Below are 20538 nucleotides of genomic sequence, written 5' to 3'. Positions count from 1 at the left end.
CCTACAAGTTCATTTACACCTTTACTATAGTACTGCCATTCAGGCATAATTGATTGCAAATAATGCGAACTCATTTTCCTTTTAATTAGAAACTGTTTACTACTTTCAGTTCTATTCTCAAGAGTTTAGATATTTTCCAGGTCTATATACATGATTAAAGTTTATCTCAGAATCTCGGATGCAATCAGTTTATTTTAAGAATTGATCGCCCATCAATTTAGAAATCCTTCAATTTACAGAGTTACAGCTTATTGTGAGGTACCATAATATTGGAACTCATTGTTATCCCCGTGAAAAGGGACAATAAGCCTTGACTCAAACTACCGACATAGCATATTAGAATGACAATATGGGTCCTCACTCTCAAAGTTTGGATTCCAGGTTCAATAAGTATGCCGTAGTGATGGCCTACTTTCTTATAGGTGAATTCTCGCCTATCCACCCATCCTTTTGATGATCATGCCATTGCCGTGATTTGTGGCTCTAGGTATATGGTCATTCATTCAACCTTCTTGTTTTCTAAAATTGCTCAACTGCTTGACCTGTGTGGATGCTTTTCATCATAACCAAATTCTGAAATTCGAATATTCAAAGTTTCAGCACATTCAAGAACCCTTGTAGGTTTAGTAACCATATAGGCTACCCGTATATAGACAGAAAATAACAGATACTTATGTTTTGGATTGTCCATTCTGATCTAGTTTAAGAAAGATATTGTATTACAATGTCAAATCATGTACACTCGTAGTTGTACCTACATGTATGTAGTTTTAGTGAAATATTCTATTCTCTATACATGCATGATAACTTCTCAATGATGTACCCAGTATCAGATTTAATATACCATAGGTTCCTTGTAGCTTAAACTATGACTGTTATAAGTGTATGTATTGTTAGTTTTGTTACCAATGTGAAAAGAAATGAATAAAAAAAAATATAAAAAAAAATAAGAGAAAAGAAAAAAAAAAGAAGAAAAGAAGAATGTCAAAAAAGAAAAATGGTTAATGGTTTATTTCTTTTCAAGAAAAGAAATGAACAAATGAAAAAGAATACAAAAGAAAAGAAAAGAATTCAAATGAAAAGAAGAAAAAATAAACGAGAGAACAAAAGAAAATGAAGAAATAAGATAAACGGATGATGTATGTAACACATGTACTGTAAAGTTCTTGCAGGAATATTTTAATTTTATCTCGATAATTGCATTTAAGTAAGATTAGTTTGTTAGGTTAAATGTTAAAGTTTGAGTGGAGGTTTAATTTTAAATAAGTCTAGATAGGATCTATCCTCAATAAGATGGGGAGAAGTGTAGAGACAAGCACTAATTTTATGTACATGTATCATGTGAACACTTCCCTTATTCTTGATTGTATACTGTGTGAACACAGCCTCTAATATAACAATAGACATTTCCCCTCTCTTGGATACAGGATGTTAATGTCAATGCATCCCTTTGTATTATGTTAGCTTTAAGCTGCTGCATTGGGCAATTTATAGGGTTCTATTATAACATCATGCCTTGCTCACCCATGCTTGGCAGTAACTCCTAGTAAGGCCTAGGGTATAAATAGGAGACAGTTTTTAGTTAGGTTAGTTGTTATGAGTTGTTATTGAGTGTGCATGGATCCACCGCTGAACGTGTACTGGCCTGAGGACGCACCATACCCCGGCAGCTATGCTACAGCAAGGACCAGAGCGCTCTGCAACGGCACCTGACATCAACTAGTTCGAGTTCCATTCCAGGCCTTCATCGAACTTCGAGATCCATGTATTAAGGTTAGATTAGTGCATACATGTGTAGGTTAGTATAGTTTACAGTATAAGTTTATAGGCCACGATACAACACTTCTTTCACCAGGTTCTTTGTGAGGTTTGTTGATCGTGTTCCAGACGCCATTGTGGTCATCAAGAGAATGTCAATGAAGCTATTTATGTAGGATTAACAGAGATTAACATCTATTCAAGGTTCAATACTAATCCTTTCGTTCATGGAGTATATGTTTCAAAGGTGAATGTCCAGTATGCTGAATGCAAAACATCACGCAGAAAGCAGTATAGTGGGACTGCAGTATGTTTCCAAACAAGCAGAGTGGGATCCTGGTGGTAACTAAAAAGTCACCAAAGTTTGTTAAAATGTCACCAGAGTTTCTCTTCCAGGCAGTGAAACCTATATCAATATTAGGCTTACATAATTATTGAGCCAGTCGATAACACCAGTAGCAAATTCCTCCAGAGGCAGCACTATATAGCACTATATATTACTATACGAAAACTATTTTTTTGCAGTTCAGCATATTTGATACCATATTCTCGTAGAACATGCTGACCCTCACTATGCAATTGTATTTATGCATATACATGTATTATGCAAATCAGCTGATCACATAATTCCCATTGAATACCAATTGAAAACAAACGGCTATTTCTCCCAGTTGAACCAAATTGGCTATTGGCCCCAACTAAAACAAATTCGGGGACCAAATGGCCCAATGGGTCCAATCAAAACGAGTAAAAAACTAACTGGGTATTTGCAGGATCCCATTATAATTCCAATGGGGACCAATTGAAGACCCATTGGGACCAATCGGCCCCATTAGACTTCAATTGGTCCCCCATTGAATTATAATGGGGCCAGTTTGCCCAATATTGACCCTACAATAGGAACTCGATTGGTACCTAATTTGGACCCATTGGACCTATTGAAGTCCATTTAAACCAATTGAATCCAAATTGAAACCGATTAAAAATTCAATGGGTATTCGTCTTCCATTGGTCCGCACATTGAATTCTAATGGGGACGGTTGGCCCAATTGAAACCAATTGACCCTACAATAGAACCTAAATTGGTATCTAATTTGGACCCATATTGGACCTATTGAAACCCATTGATACTAATTGAATCCAAATGAAACCAAATGAAGCCAATTGAAAATTCAATGAGTGTTCAATTGGAATTTTTATGGAAACGCATCGATTCTCTTCAAAATGCAATTAAAATCACATTGGAGAGCTGAGAGGCATTTGTGTGAAGTTAGTTGACTGGGATAGCAGATCATCCAAAGATTTGCCGCGGAAGAACAATTCCAATTATGTTGTTGTCCAGAGTCTAGAATAGGTCGGAACTTCACACAAATGCATCTTAGCTCTCCAATGTGATTTTAATTGCATTTTGAAGGGAATCGATGCGTTTCCAGGAGAAAAATCCAAATTGAATAATCATGTAGACACGCATACATCATACTATCGAACAAACTTTATTATTTTTTTTTCTTCAAATTTTGATCAACTGAAGTTTAGTTGGAAAAGGGGTTAGATCCACTTTGGACCATTCCGAGAAAAACCACGTGTTTTATTCTCACTAACTGCAATATTCTTATGAGAAACTAAATTGTCATGATGTACGTCTCTATAATGTGAACATAAAATTGGGTATAAAAGAAATCTACCTGCCTTCTATTTTTTTCTATGTATTCTTAAAAAAAAAACTATCATTGTGGACATAACCCCTTTTGCAACTAAACTGAAATGAATCCAATCTATTTTTATTAAAAAAGTGATTTTTCATTGCCACTTTTTTTCACGTTATCATGAAAATTTCAAATTTTCTTTGTTTTCATCAAAGCGACTAAAAATGTAAAGGTTTTTAGACAGAAAACAATAACATTTATGAACAATGGACCTAACCCCTTTTGACAAATGAGCTCTTCAGAAGAGTTTGTTTGCAAAAGGGGTTAGTTCTACTCAAAGAAAATCATTTTTTTTTTTTACCATATTGCAATATTCTTATGCGAAACTAGATTTCCATGATACCTTACCATGATTACATAAAATTGGGTATAAAAGAAATCTACCTGTCTTCATAATTTTTATTATATTCTTTTCCCCCAAAAAATCTTTGTGGACCTAACCCCTTTTGCAACTAAACTGAAATGGACATAACCCCTTTTGAAAAAAAGTGGTTTTTCTTTGCCATTTTAGTTCACTTTTTAATAGGAATTTCAACTTTTCTTTGGCATCATCTTATAGAGCTCCTAAAAAATCTATAGGCCTACATTGAGACATAAAAATCAAATTTAATGAAAAATGGATCTAACCCCTTTTGCAAGTGAGCTCTTCAAATATCGGAGGTGTGGTTCAATTTCTTTAGCACAGAGAACCCCCTTCCCCTTTCTTTTTTGCTCTACTAGATTCGAGTTTTAATTGTATTAGTGGATTTTTTTTCAGTCGTCCTTGACACCAAATCCTGGACCCGCCCCTGAACTTCATTGAATCATACCATGCAACTTTTAAATTCCCTTCGACGGGCTTGAAAATTTCATTTGACGCTCATGCTGGCGGATATGAGATATATCTTTATTAAAGGGGAAGTTCACCCTGTCAAATAGTTTATTGTAAAAATATAGCATAAAATATAATTTAAACTTGGCGAAAGTTTGAGGAAAATTCATCAAAGAATTAAACGAGTTATGACTTTAATCATTTAAATTGCATGGCAGTCGGGCGAGCAACGTTCCTACATATCGTATGAGAAAAATCAATGAAATGTCATTTTCTCAGAAAATTGAAAATGGGTTTTATTGTACATTCTGTATATCAATACACAAATCATTTCACACACCCCCCTGAAAAGAATAATGAAAAATAAGTCACCACGAACAATTAAAGACTACATTTTTGCATTTGCTAGCATATGGGGCAGCTGCTATATAGTAAGGACGTTACCCAAAAAATAAAATTCTAACTTTCTTAATATTTAATGGATTTTTCCCCCAAACCCGCACAAATAGTTCTTATTTTTTTTGTTTCTGCAATGTTTATAACAAAATTTTCGTCAGGGTGAACTTCCCCTTTAACGAGCACTATGACGTCATGTACTGGTAAAGCCATGTCAATCAAAACCCCATTAGTCGCTCAACAAATGACATTGGAAGAAAACAGTAATCTCAAATACTTAGAACTTCTCTATTGTCATGATTGTATCCATGTTTTCCAATTACTTATCCATGTCAATTTGTAAATGGATTATTATAATCTTTGCAAGCATAAATCAACTTGCAAAATGCGGAATCTGACTGATGTTAATAATAATAATACAAAGTTCTTGTATAGCGCATATCACAAATATGAATAATGACTCTATGCGCTTCCAAAGGACTTGGATATTATTACCCCAGCTGTAGCTTGGCAGCCGTAATTACTAAGATTACAGCGCACACGCATTTCAAGGAATAAATTCATGCCAGGTACCCATTCACCTCACCTGGGTTGAGTGCAGCACAATGTGGATACATTTCTTGCCGAAGGAAATTACGCCATGGGTGGGATTCGAACCCACGGCCCTCTGTTTCAAAGTCCGGGGACAAATCCACCGGGCCACAACGCTCCACAGGCCTCAGAGAGATATTATATACTACAGAGAATGGGTAGAAACAAGGGGCAGATCCACTTTTACAAGGGGGGGGGGGGTTGTGCAGGGAAATTAATTTTGACAACAACAAAATAAAGGTTTTCACTACCAAATCCAGGTCATTTTGTTCTTGGAAAAACTTGACGAGCAAAAAGGAAAAAAAGAAGGTTCCTGACTTGCCTATTATGCATAACATATTTCAGGGGGGGGGGGGGGCACGGGCCGGGTGTGACCCCCCCCCCCCCCATCCGCCACTGGTAGAAGAAGAGCACATTTGAAAAGGTATCAATGGACAAATATCACAAAGAAATCTGAACCTTTATTTAAACTCATTAGTTTGAAAAATATTTCCTAATATTGATTTAGATAAAATATACCCTTTCTACGCTTGCATAAAGTAATACATACTTGGCTGTCAAGATGATAAAGATTATAGATGGTATCTCTTAATTATAGAGCAATTTACCACAACAGCGAGCTCTGTACTAATCACTGTTTGATGGATCGTTTTAATATGACCACTCTCCCCAATTTTAAAAATGACAGCTTTATTAGATATCGCTTCAAAATTGGTGTCTCTTTCAGCCCAGTGACATTGAAAGGAGAATGAACATGTTGACATATAAAAGGCGATGGACCCGACTCGTCCGATGACGTGGATGATGCGATTATAATGAACTGGAAAACGAATGCATAAAACCCTTTTTTTCTGGTATGCATGCAGTAATGGTGCTGGTGATTTTGTTTGCGTAATTTCATAAGGAAATAGCCCATATAGTCCAGTCAATCTAGTCAGAATAGGGGGGGGGGGGGGGGGGGGCTAACTCACCACTAATTGCAACACGAGATATCCCACTGCAATGCTTTCCAGAAACGTCCCCCAACCAACATACTAAAAGTCCCAAGAAATCCAAGCAGTGGAAATTTATTAAATTTGCATATTATGCAAATTAGCCATAAAAAGTTAGAAAAAAAAGTTAGAAAATTAAGGAAAATAGTCCAAAGATTATAATTCAAGTGTCCAAAACAATTTAATTTGAGCGAAAATTCATGATGAATAACTGTATTCAATGTTTTTAATAAAAAACGCCGACAAATCTACCTCAATTGCATACTATGCAAATAAGCATCCTTATAAGGAAAAAATATCAAGATATTGTGATTGTTCTCATATAGACTGAAAACATTTCATTTATGTTGACATTTATATGCTACTATCACTAAGCATGAGAATTCATCCTAATGCCTGAAAATTAATTTGCATATTATGCAAATTAGCCATTGAAATTTAAAAAATAAGGAAAATAATCCAAAGATTATGAATTACATGTCAAAATCAATTAATATGAACAAAATTTTATGATGGTTAAACAAGTTCGATGTTTTTATTCAATTAAGCTAGCAAATCTGCCTCATTTGCATATTATGCAAATAAGTATCCTTATATGTGAAATGTCAAGAAATTTTGATTTTCTCACATTGACTGCAGTGAAAACATTTCAGTTGTTCAAATCAATATGCTGATATCACTAAGCATGCATATTTATCCTAATATAATTTGTATTGAAGGAAAATACTGGAAATGTGTTCTTAGCTTCCTAAAGCCATGTTGTTAGTCTGATAAGATGATGGAATTGGCAAGAACAAAGCACAATATTTGAAATTGGTGTGTAGTTAGTTAGAGTTGACAACCCTTTTTTACATGGATGGGAACGACATAGACTTTCTTAAAATTTCACCGTATGAAGAGGGGAGGCCAGGAAAAGCAAACTTATGTCAGGGAAGACCTGATGAGTAGTCTCATTAAGAAGTGTAGCAGAGATTCCATCTGGCCTAGTAGCTACAGGCAGGTTGTTTTCTTTCACAATTTCTTCAGTAGTTTGGCTACACCTGCTTGACTAAACAATATGTTATCTGGTCATGTTTGGGTCAGGACTGGGTTCCAGGACTTGTAGAGCAGCGTCATCATCATCATGGTCAATGGTAAGACTTAAAAAAATTGTCTTCCTTTAGCGCTATTCCAATGTAGTCATAGCGCATGATATTAAGGGCTTCCAACATGCTAATTGTTACAGCCTAGATCATTGTCAATCCGGTCAACAAATTATGTATCATAGGCTTGTCTACAAACCCCTTTTATGGTCCTCATTAATGCATTGTAGCAATATTGAGCTTTACCTTACTGATGTTTTGGAGATCTAACATGCGCAAACCTTCCCAGCCTTCCTATAAAACTCTTGTCTACTTCCGACAAAACTTATGTCCATTGTCTCATTGAGACAACTTGAGTCGGTGTGTCGGAAGAAGACATGGGTAACGGTTGGGTTCTTGTCAAAGTCCTCTTGATTGACATTCAACATGTTCAATCTCCTATGCTCGACTTGTCGGATTTCAGTACAGAGAGTTGTATGATTGTTCAAAGTACATCTGCATGACACTATTAAAGTCAGCATTCCTCCAGAAGAACATCCTTAGTCGTACCATAAATACTGAAAGGTTTATTCCTCTGTATAGCCTCGCAGTATATCCATGAGTAACATATTGTGGCAAAGAAATCCTGGAGTGGATACACACTGTCTAATCATGGAGGTAGGAGTTGTGGATGGTATTTGATGGTGATTGGTGTTCCATTATGTTGTGTCCTCGTGATGGAAAGGCAATAATCTGGCTTAGTCCTCCATCTATTAAAGTTTGCTTGTTTGTTCATTGTGTCACTGAAGAATTTCTGTTTACCAGAAATATCAGGAAATTGATATTATTATTTGCATACGATTTGCTTAGAAACTATAGCTACAATATTTGGAGATGGTTGCCATCCTTACGAGATTTTTCAGAGGAAAGAACAGAAAATGGACGCTTCATCCTGAAGCAGCAACTGGATTCAGCAAGAACGTCTAATCACGATTCATGTATCTGAGAAAGATGTCTATAGACTTTAAGCCTTTATCCTGACTTTACGAATGACTTTCATGTCTCTCGTATGGGCAAATGCTCATTGGTACTCTTTTAAACATTGCCCAGAGATCTCGTGATCCAAGCAAGTAAGCATACTATGATTCAACACCAAGACAAAGTGGTATGCTACAAGAATCAAATATTCGAAGCTAACGGTCCGTTATTTGCACCGGGTGGGACATCTTGTACTGATCACTTGACAGTCCAGAAGCTTGCTAGCATGGACTATACTAGCAAGAAACGCAAAGACTCTACAAAGTCAAGAAGAGAGCAAGACTTGGATAGAAATAATAAGCATGCAAGCAGTGGGATCCATGTAGAACTGACTCATCATTGCACAATATGAGTGGGGTAACTGCTCATAAAAAGTCAATATCAACCAAGCAAGAAGTGTAGAGAAGGTCATCATGGTTACACATAATCTACAGTACATGGAATTTTATAGTAATGTATCATGTATGTGTTTCCTTGAATATTTATAACATGTCGATTGCTTAATATTTGCATGATATGTAAATTACACTTCAAATATTAAGCTGATTATTAATGTATTAGTTCTTAGTGGTCACATCATATTGATCTAGACAAAAAATCATAACTGTTTCTGAGATAAAAATCAAATTTTCTGTGTTTTTCCCCCATATAAGGATGCTCATATATATGCATATGAGGTAATTTAATTACCATTTTTTATTAAAAAAATAAATAAATTTGTAAAACTTATCATTAGCTTCTGTTCAATTTATATTGATTTTTGCATTTGATTTCCAACATTTGGATTATTTTCCTTATTTGCAACTTATTATGGCTAATTTGCATAAAATGCTAATTTTGTGATTGTCCTATGGTTGTATATTTTAGGACTTTTAATTCGGTGTTTAGGAAACATTCCTGTAAGGCATTGTCATATTACAACTTCAATAGATAATCTACTTGCAATTTTTGAGGGATGTATTACCAGTGTGTTTTCTTGAATATTTATAACATGATAGATGCTTATTTGTATAATATGCAAAATAAACTATGTAATCAACGTCTTTAGTGATAACAGCATGTCAATTTCAAAATTAATGAAATGTTTTCAAGCAGTCAATGTAAGAAAATCACAATATCGTTTTCCATACAAGGATGCTAATTTGCATATTATGCAAATGAGGTAGATTTCTTGGCACTTTTAATTAAAAACATTGAATACAGTTGTTTATCATGAATTTTCGCTCAAATTATATTGCTTTGGGCTCTTAATTTGTAATCTTTTTGGACTATTTTCCCTATTTTTCTCACTTTTGGTGGCTAATTTGCATAATATGCAAATTTCATAATTTTTCCACTGCTTGGATTTTTGGGGACTTTTAGTATGTTATAAAGGGGACCTTCCTGGAAAGCATTGCAATAGAATATCCAGTGTTGCAATTAGCTAGTGGTGGGTCAAACCCTATATTGACTGGACGCATCCCATGGACCCGTAATTATGACAGTGGCGCATATTTTCTACGATATTTTCTTGGCTACTATGTATAGTTTACAATCAATGGGCAAAATCAAGCGTACGATTGTTAACTTTTGTGTAAAGGGACTGAAGACCGATGGCTTAAACTCCTCTCCGAGGAAACTGGTGATGAGGATATATATGCCTAATTACTACTATAAACAGACAAAGGACACTTACTAGCGCACAAACATGACAAAGTGGTAGCGGAGTTACCTGGGTCATCGAATTACGTAACTCTCGCTCTGCCGACTGAGGTATCACGCCTCTCAGCTCTATCATCATCATCTATATGATCACACTATCATCACCATGAACATGTCTACAGCTTCAATATCATTCAATGCTTCGGCTACATCTTCTGATATGAACAACCCTACATTAATTGGAACATTAACCTTGATGTTCCATGTCATAAATACCGCTTCAGGAACAGTGTGTCTGTTCACTCTCTTATGCATATTATTCCACAAGAACCTCCGGAGACAGACCTTTATCATTCCTTTCAACATTGTTCTTTGTGATTTCATCTCTGTTGCTACAAGATATTCCGGAGTAAGGGTAAGTCACTGATGAGAAAAACAACTTTTCGATGAAAAATTAATTTAGAAAATGTTTTGATTCTATTATAGGGGCCATAACAAGAAGGGAGAATCCTTAATCTCATCTTGTTTTCTTTTTCTCTTTATAGTTCATGAATTTTATTCCATGACTAATTGTTTGATGAGAGGAATTTCGACCCTTTATGCATTCATTCGTGGTTGACCATTGTGTCGACGAGAATGGTGCTGATAACATAGCTAAATAGCTAACGCGGGATCAACGTTGAAAACCAAAAACTCGAAGGACGCGGAAGAAACTAGCGCAAATTCTGGTGTCACACCTATTGTTTTAGAGGTGATTTATAGTTCCAACCCCCCCCCCCACCCCCCTTGAATAGAATGACTTCAGGGATTCCCGCCCGTGGTTGGAAGACACAGTTGTGTCAACGCTGGAGCAAAGTTGTATAAGGTATGTTGAAGAGCTGTTGGACAACCAGCAATATAGCCATACCATGTTGGCAACTATTACTTGAAACTATTAGGTTGGACCCTTGGTAGCTCCATGGTTGAACAGCGGATGAACCGATGGCCATGGCACAACGTAGGAAGCTAGTTGTTGAAGAGCAGCTAGCTATCGACGGTCAACGATGATATCATGCAATTGGAAAAGATGTTTCGTTGGCAGTACGGAGTCCAGATCAACTTTAAAGGTCAGGTCCACCACAGGGAAATGTTGATTTGAATAAATATAGACAAATCAAACGAGCATAACGCTGACAATTTTATCAAAATCAGATGTCAAATAAGAAAGTTATGACATTTTAAAGTTTCGCTTATTCAAAAAAAAAAAAAAAAAACAGTGATATGCACAACTCAGTGACGTGCAAATGATACAGTCGATGATGTCCCTCACTTACTATTTCTTTTGTTTTTTATTGTTTGAATTCTACAATATTTCATTTTTTACAAATTTGACAATATGGACCAACTTGACTGAACCATGTAGTATTAAACAATGCTTATTCCATATGTTCAGGGAGAAATTATTGCTGTTTCACTTGACAGTGAGGAGAAAATTAGATTATTTCATATAATAAAATACAAAAGAAATAGTGAGTGGATGACGTCATCAGTCTCCTCATTTGCATACTGACCACGATGTGCAACCGTTTGTGAAATTAAGCAAAACTTTAAAATGTCTTAACTTTCTTATTTTACATGAGTTTTTGATGAAATTTTCAGTTTTATGCTTGTTGGATTTTTCTCTTTTTATTCAAATAAACTTTTTTGTTGAAGTGGACTTGTCCTTTAAAGGATTGATGTGGACAGCATGGATGTGCACAAATGAACATTGATCACAACAGGAAAACATGCAATCCACCGTGCGAGGTTTTCGGAAAATTAATGTATCAGATTCATATAGCCTTTTTAGTTATTGCACATGCCCAAAGACCTAGTTGTCTATACAAGAATTTTAAAAATCTTTGAAAAAATCAGAAACAATAAGTTATATAAATAGTCATGAGGAAGAGAAATTAAAATAGAAAACAAATCATGACAATATCCTAAGTTGATATGGATATATCAGTCTGACAATGAGATTGGTGATTCTAAACTACACGTAGATAGACCCCGGGGGCCGGGGGTCAAAGTATATTGCTCTACACATGCATGGCCCAAAAAAAACGCGTTTAAAGCAGGTGTTTTTCAAGTTTTGGACGCGGGCCGCGCATGCACACGTTTCAAGTAGGCCTATCACAAACACCGATTTTTTTTTCAAAGGGTTGTTTTGAAAGACTGGTCATGGTCAATCGTAATGACATATGATTGAGGGTATGTTTTTTTCCACTGCTTTTTTATAAATACTAGCCAAAAATGTGTTAAGAGTATGTTGTTTCCCGAGCTTTATCCCCGGGGACACGCATGTGTACAGTAATTAACTGACACCCCCCCCCCCCCCGGAGATAAGCCTCCAACAAGTCTACAACTGTGTCTTTCGACAAAATGGCCGGGGGGGGGGGGCACTTCCATTCACGAGTGGATACCATGCGCGACCACGGGGTCTCGAAAAGCACCCTAAACACGTAATTTCCATATTCTGAAAATGCACCCCTTAACAAGTATTGGCGTGTGAAACCCTACCCTTAACAAGTATTGGAAACAAAACAATACTCTTGGCAAAAAACCCCTGAAATGAACCCCTAAACAAGTACAGGAATGTTTTATTGTTACGGATCATTCGGTCGTCGGCTTTACCTTATTTGGTTTAGTACGACCTCACCTTCTACACCTCTTGCAAATCGGACTCTAAACACGAAGTGTTGGGGCAAAAAGGACATCCTTTAGAAAACATTTTAATTTTGTTTTATCATCCCCGCAAATTCGACCCTAAACACGTAATTGGTCCTAGCGAAATAGATACCCTTTTTTCCATTATTTTTGTGTTTTTGACACCCTTATCACGTTACGTACGTAACGTGTCCTATCGTAAAAAAGACATCCTTTTTACGTATTTTTTTGGTTGCGCATAGTATCCACTCGTCAATGTAAGTGCCCCCCCCCCCCGGGCAGAATGGACAATAAATCTAAAGCTGTTACGAATTTTTATGAGTGGACAGAGGCCTAAATTTCTTCCTACTGCTTTTTTTTCCAGAAAGGAGTAATTGGTTTCATCGTCTACATGGCAATATTTGGAAGCGACGTGACGTCCCTGTTGAGCATTTTCCTCGCCGCTCTGCATCAGTTCATAACCATTCGAATCGATCCTTTCGGAGCCCGTCGCATCATCACAACGCCACGCTCCATCGCTGCTTGCATCGTTAGTTGGCTACTACCTGTACCCGTCCTTACTGGCCTCTATGTATCCAACGAGGAATACTATTCATATTATCTTGGGGGCATTGACATCGGGCTTCTCTTTCTCACCGGCATGTTTTATCTTTTTCTCTATCGGGCTGTGTCGGAAGGACCACCGGGTGTGGCCATCTCAGAACAGAGAAAGCAGGAAAATAGACAAATCTTCATCACATTGATACTCGTTTATGTGACGACCTTAGTATTCCGAATGATTTACAGAATAGAATATGTTTTATTGGAAATTTATAGGTTAGAACCGCTGGGCCACATGATGAATATTTTTTATGCTCTTTGCGCCTTCTCAAATTCTGTTGTTTATTGGTGGCGCCTCGCGGAGTTTAGGTCCATATTACTAACGTGTGGGAAATGTGGGAAATGCAGAAAGCGAAGAATTGGGGTACTGGTCTAAAGTTTGTTTGTTGTCTATTTAGGCCTATATTTCCGAATGTCAAGTGTGGGTCATAATTATTATGCCTGTTTTGCATATTTGGTGATTATTTAAGAAACATTTTATGTAAATTAGATTTTGGAATAAACTTGTTATAGACCTTATTATTTCGAAGTGAATATTTGTATATTTATATATGTTTTATCATTGTATATAATATCTGCATGTGAATTTAGACCCGGGATTTGTACTTGTCTTTTTAATCAGATGTGGAAATAAATTTGAATTGAATTGTAATTATGGTAGGTGCACAAAACAAATAAGAAATGAAACCAGTTCTGTTTCGGCATATCGTTGAGCATTTGACCCGAGCGCTAACAAGTTCCAGTTGATGTATTTCTCTCCCCTGAAAACCAAGAACAATACTTTTATTTATGTATATAATAAGGTTCAAAATCATGAGAGCAGTTGCTTAAAGCGTGTACTGGTACATGTATTTTATTTGGTGTGGTTTGGTTTGGTTATGATTAGTGTTCTACTAATTAACTTTAAATCAATTGCAATTAATCCATTTATAATTGATGGGTATTAATAGTTAGTTACTTTTTTTGCTTGTTTCTCAAACTAATGTATCACTAGAAAATGGTAAATTGTTAAAAGGTACATTGCAAAAACAATAAAATTTTATTTATGCATACAGTATGAAATAGGCTGATCACATAATCCCCATTGTTTACTGCCTGTTCGACTTATTGTATTTGTTAAAAAAATTGAAGAGTCCATCGAAAATCCATCGAAGATGTACATTAATATCTGTATTAGATATTAACTGCAATGTAGTCATCAGTCTCATCAGACAAGTTTTTCATGAAGTTACGTGTATTTTCACTTCAGTGTTGAACTTAATTAGTTCAGTGTGTATTTATTTTTTTCTTCTCCTTTTCTTTGTTGGGGGTTTGTTGTGAATTTCATGAAAACGTAACTATGACAACATTTCCTTTGATGTCGGTTCCACTTCCATTTTTTTCTTTCGTGGAACTATATTTCGTGTGGTGTACGCCTTTCCCCTTTGGCATTCCGTTAGCAATCTCCTAAAAACTTCAAGCATTCCGTCGATATTTGTTTTGCAGTAACTGTATGAGCAGACAGGTACCGTCCAGTTATTACAAAATATCAATTAAAAGATATAACTATACATTCAAACAAGCCTACATAACGCAAAAGGTAGATAAGGCATTGTTTACAGTCACTTAGGCTATAGACAGGTTTATTCATCAGAAGTTAATCTATCGATTTTAAAGTCTTGCTAGTAATTAACCAAACATCAATTATACGTATATTCGTAACGTTCATGTAATTATAATTTTACGAAGGACATTTATGTAATCCCATCTTCATCTAATTAGAAACCGGAATATGGAGTTTCCGAGTGAATAGGAAACCTATACCATTAGAAGACACGTTCAGTCCGCCTATAGCCTTCCCGAATTCCTTGTGAATCAAATTTTTTTATTATTCGGTTTACTGACACATGGGCACTGGACGGGGCGTCACTTTGCTCTCCAGTGAAATAACCGCCAAAATGAAGCCCGAACGTTGTTTTTCGTTTTCGCCAGTACTTGTGCCACACTCACAAGAGGACGTCTTGATGGGGCATTGAATTCGTAGAGGTGAACTATTACTACGTCACTCATTATCCATACCCTCACTCACCGTTCAATGTTGACTTCAGTATATAGTGATATCACAACGATGTGCTTAATTCCCATGTTAATATCTTGACTGGCGGAGATTGCTTTTCGAACTTTGAGTTGACCTGATATCATTTGAAGACGAACATCAACGTTGCAAATTTTTCATTTTAATTTTTTACACTTGACACCCATCATGTCGCTCATCACGACATCAAGCGTCATAAACGTTTCTTCGTCTTCTGTTGATTTTGAAGTTTTTGACGAGGATAATTTGTTCACAGCTTTAAATATGGTTTTTCGAGTCATGAGCGCGGCTTCAGGGGTCCTCAGTTTATGCACCATGCTGTGTATTATCCTCCACAAGAACCTTCGGAAGCAGAGTAGCATCATTCCTTTCAATATCGTCTTGTGCGATTTCATCTCTATCGTTTTAAGATATATCCCTCCGAGCGTAAGTGATTACCTTCTTTTAAAAAAATGATATAGGTAAACTTTTCTCATAATAGATTGATGAAGATGATAATAATAATTTCATTAATGATAATAATATGATAATAATATATTATTTTCATCATTTTGTTATTATTATTTAACTATTATTATTTTGGTAGTAGTAATAGTAATAAATGTACTACAAATATCAATGTAATTGTCATTATTTTATTATTATTGTTATCATCATTACTGTTATTATGCACTGCACTAAAAAGAAGAAAAGGAAAGTGTTAGAACATAAAATGAATTCTTAAACTAATAGAAATCTAGGTTGGAAAATAGATATATGTTTCAATATTCCTTTCTTTAAATGAAGTGACTTATGGTGATTGCATGAGTGTTAGAGGTAATATATTCCTATTTTAATTGAGAGAATGATAATGTGGCAGCAATTGCCAATAAAATTCAACACGCTAAATTATGAAATTCTGATAAAGAAATATTGAAACAAAATAAAATTTAACTGTACTCAGATTGCATGCCTTCCCGTGTTTATTGTTTTGGTGGCTGATGCAAAGCCCTCAAAATGTGAAATGAGAATATGATGCATATATACATGCTTTTGAACACCCGGCCCCCTAATATAACTAAATAAAAAATAAAAAGAAATAAAACATGTTAACTAAAAATATACGTAGGCCTTTTGATAAATTGTAAACCGGGACATGAAAATATACCAGGGCCTTCTCCGCCGCGTCCATAATTCCATCCATTTTGATGAACTAGTTTTGATCCCGCCAAAACAGGAATTTCTAGGAATGTAGAGCACATAACTTTAGGTTTTGGAGTGTCGAACGGACCAATGTTTGAATTTCCTTCTCTCTATTGATTGCTCCGACAGAACAGACGACTACATGTCATCATCTACACAGCAATTTTAGGCAGCGACTTGACTTCCCTTTTAAGCATCCTTCTCGTCGCCCTGCAACAGTTTATCACCATAAGAGTGGACCCGTTTGGCGCCCGTCGCATCATCACAACTCCTCGGACCATCGCAGCCTGCGTCCTCAGCTGGATCGTACCCTTGTCCTTCACTGCCCTTCTTGCATTAAACCACACTGGAATTGCGACGTTCTTCCTCATCATGGACACGACGATCCTCGTCACCATCGGAATATTTTATCTATTCCTCTATCGGGCCATCTCGAAAGGCCCTCCTGGTGTGCATATCTCGAAACAAAGAAAGCAGGAAAATAGACAAGTTTTTGTTACGATTACTCTTGTTTACGTCACAACTTTGATATTTCGAATGATTTTTCGACTTTTCCATTTGGCGATGGAGCGTTTCATCGGGCATCAAATTTTGTGGCCTCTGACGAATATCGCTATCACCTTCAGCGTGGTGTCCAACTCACTCGTTTATTGGTGGCGCCTAGAAGAATTCAGATTAATATTATTTAAGTGTAAGAAATATACGATTAGACCCACGAAAATCGATGTTCTTGGATAATCACATTTTGACGATGGAAATCATTAATAGGATCAGTATTATACTTTTGATGATATTCAAAAAAATATAGCGCTTAAATGGTGAGATCGTCTTGGCGTAAAGCTGATTTAATGTAGATGCAGAAAAAAGAACATTAAGAAGGTTTGAAGAAAAATCATAAGAGATTACAAGAGTTGTGCATTTCAAACCTTTTATTTTGTTTTGTCGCATGCGACCATGCAGCTGCTCCAGTAATATAAATTCATTAAAAAACTCATTTTCTCGGACTATTAATAATAGTTTCCATTCATTATTTTCTACCATTTTATACCTGTTTTTTATAAATTTACTTATTATTTCCAGTCATCATGAACCATAACAAATTGGGAGTTTCATTCAATTTATAGATGGGGCAGCTTCTTGTATACAATCCAAATGTTTAAATATCATAACATTTTTTTCAGGGGATCTTCGTTCAGCCTTCACCAATATCAAGTTTTCTCTATTTTCTGCTTAAAAAACAAATTTATCGTAAGGACAAAGTACAACGACTACTCTATGCTCTACATAATCCCCCGAACAGAGTTCGGAGGATACTATGGATTTGGCCTCGTCGCGCCGCCGTGTCTGCCGCAGATATTTCCTTGTGAGCGCTCTATCAGCTGCATTTCTTCTCCGATCGTCTTCAAATTTGGCATGAAGGTTGAGTATGGTATAGCAAAGAATCCTATCGATTTTGGTGTTGGCGGAGGTCACATGATAAGGTCAAAGGTCATATTGAGGTCAACATTAAAGTTTACATGCAAGACTTTATTATGACCCCTAACTTTGCAACCGTAATTAAGTCACTTTAATTTCAACCAAACTTGGATGATAGATGGACTTGGGAAACCTGCATGTTATGCCGTAGTCAGAGGTCACATGATAAGGTCAAAGGTCATTTTCAGGTCAACATTAAAGTTTACATGCAAGACTCTCTTATGACACCTAACTCCGCCACCAAAAGTCACTTTTCAACCAAACTCGGATGAGAGATGGACTTGGGGAACTTGCATGTTATGCTGCAGTCAGAGGTCACATGGTAAGGTCAAAGGTCATTTTCAGGTCAACGTTAAAGTTTACATGCAAGACCCTCTTATGACACCTAACTCTGCAACCGTAAGTCACTTTTCAACCAAACTTGGATGGTAGATGGATTTCGGGTACCTGCATGTTATGCTGCAGTCGGAACTAACATGGGACGGTCAAAGGTCATTTTCAGGTCAACGTTAAAAGTTCACATGCAAGATTCTCTTATGACACCTAACTCTGCAACCGCAAGTCACTATTCAACCAAACTTGGATGGTAGATGGACTTGGGGGGCCTGCAGGTTATGCTGCAGTCAGAGGTCACATGGTAAGGTCAAAGGTCATTTTCAGGTCAACGTTGGAGTTTACATGCAAGACTCTCTTTCTCCGCAACCTCAAGTCACTTTTCACCCACACTTGGATGGTAGATGGGCTTGGGGGACCTGCATGCTAGGGTCATTGTCGCCATGATAATTGTATTTTTTGTCAAATTTCTGTGTGAGCTCTATATATCGCAATGACGGATGACGCGGTGGGTTCGGGGGATACATGTTCTCGGCTGCGCGACCCGCCGAGCATCTCTAGTTCTAACCCCGATCATCAGTTTTTGGCTTGACCGCACAAAAGAATGCAGTTTCTCCACGCCCGGGGAAAAATTCCAACATGTTTTCAAACTCCAAACTGTAAAAAAATATTGGGCAAAATTTTAACCAGCACGAGGGTAATTATGTGTCCAATCGATTTGAGGCAGTATTTTAATCAATGTGTGAAGCAACAAAATAATGAGCAACAATCCTTACTTTAGAATGGGCAAAATTTTAATTGCTAGTCATGTTACCGCGTACCCATTAACCTAGATTGAGAGTGGCAAAATGTGAATTGACGCCTTGTCAAAGGACTCTAGGCCGCGATGGTATTCGAACACATTGATTACAAGGCGGGAGCCAGGCTCGGGATCATAAATCAACAAAGAGCAGCCAGCCTCGACAAGACTTTCCTAACTTTTCAATTTATGAATATACTTTCCATCTGCTAGGTTAGATTTTAAAGAACATTAAAATATCTAGCCCTACGCTTTATTCCCTTACTCTAATTTCCTGTCGTTTTGATTATTTTAATCTAAAAAAATTAAGCTTATTAAATTTTGTAATATACCAACATGTACACATTCTTGTATTTTTAGGATAGATCACTTTGTTTAACAAATTTCTCAGACGCAAAGTTACAGGGGAAGATCATTCGACGATATAAATTTTGATAAATACATTACAATAAAGAATTTTTGGTGAAAGTTTGATATAAAAAGGCATAATAAGAGAGTTACGATTTTTTTTATAAAAATTGTAATCTAAAATATGATATAAAGTCAATGCTATTTCCATTTTTGAATGGGCTTTGATGAATAAAACAGTTTTCCTTTTTTATGTAGAAGGAGAGAGGATGTATGAAAAACTGCCCCAAGATGTATTCCCGGTTCTATGAATTTTGCCACACCATTGACTCGGAGCAGATGTCGTTTCACCATATTGACCACTCAAAAAGCATATTGTAGAAAACTTTTATCAAAATTTACCTCGCACGACACAATGGATGGGCTGCTTGACTTTAAAATTATTCCATGCACAATGCATTTCGTGTCGTAATGACCCTCGGTTTATAGATTTAGTCGAAAATGACAGCAGTTATCTAATAAACTCCTTCATTGAAAAACAAATGTAATCGGTGTCTTGTGTACATCCGTGTAGGGGGGGGGGTTAGTGGGTGAGTGCGTATGTGTGATCATGGTGTGATGACGTAGATCCGTAGATTGCTATTGATGGTTGATGATTTCTTCCAGTTTCTTATAAAATATAACCTTCTTACGTATACAGTGGAAGACTGACGGAAAAAAGAATAGTTATAATTCCTATAATGGCTATTATCATTTTGTGACTGACAATGATTCGTATACTTGCCTAAAAGATTGATGAATAATGGTGATAGCTATCCAGATATTATGCAAGAGTCCATTATACCGTTCTGGCCCACTACCACGTTCGTAAAACAGTGTAAACATGTTAACTGCAAATTTAATTAAAATGACTCTTTGTGTTCTCCTGTTATTATAGGAAAATCACCTTTCACGCAACTCAATTTGTTAAGTAACCGAGTTCTCTTGTTTACTTTACCGGTTAGCCCTTAATATCCTTTTCATGTTTTCTACCTTCTTGGTCATATG

General features: G+C 36.4%; 1 long non-coding RNA gene across 1 annotated transcript; it reads left to right on the top strand.

The window, feature by feature from the left end:
- Nucleotides 1–10131: 10131 nt before the first annotated feature.
- LOC135157578 (uncharacterized) lies at nucleotides 10132–20025 on the top strand. The gene is made up of 3 exons (XR_010296570.1): nucleotides 10132–10409; nucleotides 13044–15779; nucleotides 16665–20025. It is a non-coding gene; the product is annotated as an uncharacterized LOC135157578 (long non-coding RNA).
- The last annotated feature ends 513 nt before the right edge of the window (nucleotides 20026–20538 follow it).

Source organism: Lytechinus pictus, chromosome 19 (assembly GCF_037042905.1).
Source record: "Lytechinus pictus isolate F3 Inbred chromosome 19, Lp3.0, whole genome shotgun sequence".
In the NCBI taxonomy this organism is placed as follows: Eukaryota; Metazoa; Echinodermata; class Echinoidea; order Temnopleuroida; family Toxopneustidae; genus Lytechinus; species Lytechinus pictus.
Note: the sequence above shows the minus strand (reverse complement) of the source record. Positions and strands in the feature narration are given on the sequence as shown.